The following is a 4,802-nucleotide window of genomic DNA, read 5'->3' on the forward strand; positions in this document are numbered from 1 at the left end:
AGGTAGTAGAGGATGTTTGTGGTGTGCGTGTTGTGTACGTGTGTGCTTTCCGAGGGAAATGGAGTTGAGTAGGTTAGGAGTGGGGAGGGTGGATTTGCAGAGCCGGGTCACTGGAAGGGGATGCCCTATTGCTGGCTCCTGCCTGCTCTTGGAGAAATGAGCTCTTGCTTGCGAAGAAACATCTGTCTGGAGGGCTGTGTGTATCGATGTTTTTACGCATGCCATATATAACGTGGGAGAGGCCCACTCCACATTCCCTACATGTTTATTGCAAAATAACTTTATCCTAAGAATTACAGGAAAAATATCACCCACATCCCCACTACCCTAACAAATCAACTGTGCATGTTTCACGTTCCCCTCCAGGCCACGTGCCGGGGCAGACACGACTTCGAAACCAAGCCCAAGCGGTCTTGTTTGTTCATTGATTTGTTCAGCAAACGTTCACTAACTACTTACCTACTCTGAATGAGGGACTGTGCGCTGAAAAATAATTGCTTAGATTTTCCTGGGTTTCAGCACTCATGCGAAGCTCCCTCACGGATCAGGGTACTAATCAGGGTATGTTGACAGTGGTAACCATCACTCCCCAATTACAGTGGCCTCATCCAGCCAATGTGTAGTTCTTGTCCATGGCTGTGCGGTGCAGGTAGTGTTGGGGCTCTGCTCCATGCAGTCACGCAGGGACTCAGGCCTCTCCATGCCAGAGCTCCTGCCATCCCTCAGGACCCTCCATTTGGTAGCCTGCACTGGGCTGGCAGAGGATGAACAGAAGGAAAGAGCAGGGTGGGTCGCACGGGCCTCGCCTGGAGGTGGTGCACATCATTTCCAGCTCATTCCATTGAGCGGGGCTTGGTCACATACCTGCGTCTACCTGTGAGGAGGGCTAGACAGCACATCCAGCTGGGTCCCTAGAAGAAAAAGGAAACAGGTTTGGTGACCATCTGGCCAGTGTCTGCCACAATCCTTGACAACACACTGTTTGGTTCTGAAAAGTGGATTAAGAAGCACAAACCGAATTGTGGAAGGAAAAGGTGATATCATCATCACATTTGAAGGTCTCTGGGAAAACGTGAGCTACAAAGGCAGGCTGAGGAGAATGTCTGGGTCAGAGCCTGGCTTTTGGAGGATCCTGCTGTGCGTGCAGGTAAGCTCTTCCCCACCGCCACCCACCAGTGTGGCTGAGCTTTCTTAAGCCGTTCTACACAGCCAGAGATTTACCTGCTCATTTTCTGCGCACCTTCCAGAAGTGGCTACTGCTCTTGCCTTTCTGTCCTCTGCATCCCTGTGGGTTTATGTCTTTCAAATCCCTTTGTTGTAGCTTTGGCCCAGCAAACTCAGATAACAGTGGTTAAGAACTATCTTCAGGACCCTGTTTGGCTTCTCCCGGTTTAACATCATCTTCTGGTGTCATTACGTGATCTTCATGATGATAATTTTCATGGTGACATTAAGAAAGGAGACTTTTCTTGCAAAGAGCGTGTTCCACGGAGCATTGGTAGGTGTGCCAAAGATGAAAGGTGCTCTGAGCTGAAACTAGTTTGGGATGTTTGGGATTTACGAAGGTAACCGGAATCAATTCCAAGGACTATACTTCCAAGTATATAATCAATCACAAGGTCTTGGTACATTCAAAGACCTACATCCCATCAGGCCATAGTGCTTCCGAAGAGATTCTGGCCTTACCTCTGTTTCCTTCAGAGCAGTAACGAAGATCCTATTTGGGTCCCATGGGTGACTGTTCCCTGAGCCCCCGGGCCCGGGCTGGGTTAGATGACTCCCCGTGGACCCTCATAGTCCCTGCCACCTGTCACATCACCCGTCATCATGTATTGCAATTGTCTGCTTGAGTTTTCTCTGGCCTGTGAGCCACCTGTGGGCTGCAATGGAGGCTTGCTGACTGTTAAAATCCTACCATATAGTACAGGTCTGGAGCAGAAAAAGCATTCGATCTATTGGAAGGAAAGAAGGAAGGAAAGGAGCAAGGGAGAAAAGAAGAAGGGAGGGAAAGAAGGAAGAAGGAGGGAGAGAGGGAGGCCAGTCGCCCAGGCACCGTGTGAGTGGAGCATGGCCCTCCGGGCCACCTGTGCACACAGACACACGATCCCGTGGGAGCTGGTGCCCAGCACTGCTGTGTGTAAACAGAGCCTGCCCCCTCTGGCGTGGCCCCATCTTCCGACACTGGCCTTCGCCTCCCTGTGGAAACCCAAGATCCAGACTGGGACAAGGGTTGGCAGATGTCTGTGAAAAGGACCGTCTGCCTTTGCAGATAAGAGTTCCCCAGACAATGGGATGGCCTAGGCCGGGAATTCCCACTGGGCTCCAGTTGAGAGACTCCGATAGTCCTGGGTCACAGTTCCCTTGCCCCTCAGGGCCGTTTCTGTGGGTTGGAGTATCCCCACGAGGCAGCTCCCCTCCCACCCAAACCCACAACCATCTCAGAGGACTTCTCAGAACCAGAGATTTTTCTCTGATGGCCCTGCATTGGGACGGTTGGCTTTGTGGCCTCGGCTTGAGCCACCTTCTCTTGGATCGTTGGGGTCTGTTCAGTGGAGACTGGGGCCTTCATGTGTGGGGCACACAGGGATGATGAATAAGTGGTTAAGGCTCACCCTTTTTGGGGGTTAACCATCCCCAGCTTGGGGCTCAGAGATGGAGAGCTCCATGTGGTAGGTAGTCCTCTCTAGTGCCCCCAACAAAAGATGGCCATGGGGGAACCAAGGCGGTCAACAGGGTGCCCAAGTCCCCTTGTGGGCCTGGGTGTGACTCCCAGCTCTGAGCCACGACCCTTCCTCATTACGGTGCATGCTTTGAAGAGTGGAAACCGTGTGCGTGTTTGTGAAGGAACAGGGAGCAGAGGGTACGATGGCCAAGGCGCCCTCCGGAAAGCCCACACCCCTAACCCCGCTTGCATTTGAGTCATTGGGGACCTGTTCTGCGGGAACCCACCCTCCCTCCTGGGGAAGCAGGAGTGGCAGAAAGAGGCCAGGGATTTCTGTCCTGTTCTCTTTTCAGTGCTGTCCTGTAATTGGCCTCGACTCCCTCATGAAGCTTCTAGTCAGAGAATCAGACCACCAAGGAGGCTGGGCCAGCTCTGGCGTCCTCTCATAGTTGTAGCCCTTACCAGGGCTTTAACTCCAAGTCTTGGCTCAGGGCTGCTTCTTTCACAGAGGACATTGTCACGAGAGCCCCTCTCTGTGCTCCTCCTGGCCATGCGCCTTCCCTGTCCCTTTCTCCAGCCTCAGGCTCTGGGCCCCACTCACCGTTACTCAGATGAGAAGTGTGTCTTTCCTTCTGCAGATGTAATTGTCACCTAACTGCTTGCTCTGGACTCCCCCCACCACAGAAACAGACCATGAAGTTCAAGGTCAGAGGTGCAAGCACTCTTAAGAAAGGGGCTTGTGCCGATTTAAAAAGTGAATGTGAAATGAGGGGGTCAGGTGTCCCCGGTAACCCCTCTGTATCAGTCAGCTATGGCTGTTACACTGTGTAACAAACTGCTCTCAGACTCCAGGAACACAACCATCAGGATGTATTTCTTGCTGGTCCACGGACTGGTCGAGGTTTGGCTGATTCACAGTGGGCTCAGCTGGGCTTGGCTCTGGGCCAGGACATGCTCCGTGTGTCAATTCTGCAGGGACCAGCAGGCTCCCGTGGGCGTAATCTCCTCACAGCACCAGCAGAGGTGCAGGCGATGAGCCCACTCACAAGAGCATCTTTCAAGCCTTGGTTTGCCCTTGTCAGCTGATATTCTCCTGTTCAAAGTGAGTCAGGTGGCTGAGCCCCCATCTGGGGACAGGGGTGCGAAGAGACTGTAGGGTGGAGCTAAGGACCCTCACTGTGGTCTACCGTGGCCCCTTTCTAAGGGCTTGGAGCTGAACTCTGTCCTGAGGGAGGGGTCTTGCCAGTGTGGATGGGATTGGGACTTTGGATGCTGAAAATTGTGGGTTTGGGTTTGCAGCCTGTCGGGTCACTCACAAGCTGTGGGATGGCGGGTTGAGCCCTGGTTTGAGTGTAGAATGGGAGGTGATATTTGTCCACACTTGTGCTTACAGCAAGAGCTGAGTCAGGTGGGCTGAAGCGCTGGCCACACAGCAGCCGCTCTGAGTGTCAAGACCAGATTCCCATGCAGGGTGCATCTTCCTCAGTGAAGCATTTCAGACATTGGCGCCCAGAGGAGTGCATGCCCCCGGAGTCACTGTTCAATATGGCTGAGAAGTCACATGGTTGGGGACGCCTGGGTGGTTCAGTGACTGAGCGTCTGCCTTTGGCTCAGGGCGTCATCCCGGGGTCCTGGGATCGAGTCCTGCATCAGGTTCCCTGCAGAGAGTCTGCTTCTCCCTTTGCCTGTGTCTCTGCCTCTCTCATGAATCAATAAATAAAATCTTAAAAAAAAAAAAAAAAGAAGTCACACGGTTCAAGTGGTTTCAAACTAGTGGCAGCCCCAGATTCAAGCTTGCCCTTGAGAGTCCTGGCAAGAGATTCTGACGTCATAGCACATTCCTCTGACACCCTCGGGCTGGCTCTGAGGGGATGGGGGCGGCGATAACCTCACTTCTTCTCTTCTGCGCTGCAGGGAAGCTCCTCTGTGACCTGATAGAGGCCCCTCCTACCACCTCGTCACTGTCACATGGAGCTGAGAAAGGAAAGCCCATGTCCTGGGGCCACCTGCTCTGTGAGCACGGTTTGTGCTCATTTGTGACCTGGAGGCAGCGGGGATAACATGGACAAGTCCACCCAGGCCTTTATTCCAGAGTCTCTTTGTCTTCTTCTCCTTTTTTTTTTTTTTTTCTCTTTGTCTT

General features: G+C 52.9%; 1 long non-coding RNA gene across 1 annotated transcript; it reads left to right on the forward strand.

The window, feature by feature from the left end:
- The first annotated feature begins 832 nt into the window (after positions 1–832).
- On the forward strand, positions 833–4,352 carry LOC140613298 (uncharacterized). Its single transcript, XR_012014448.1, has 3 exons — positions 833–1,147; positions 3,638–3,764; positions 4,056–4,352. It is a non-coding gene; the product is annotated as an uncharacterized lncRNA (long non-coding RNA).
- Positions 4,353–4,802: the final 450 nt, after the last annotated feature.

This window comes from Canis lupus, chromosome 21 (genome assembly GCF_048164855.1).
Source record: "Canis lupus baileyi chromosome 21, mCanLup2.hap1, whole genome shotgun sequence".
Classification (NCBI taxonomy): Eukaryota; Metazoa; Chordata; class Mammalia; order Carnivora; family Canidae; genus Canis; species Canis lupus.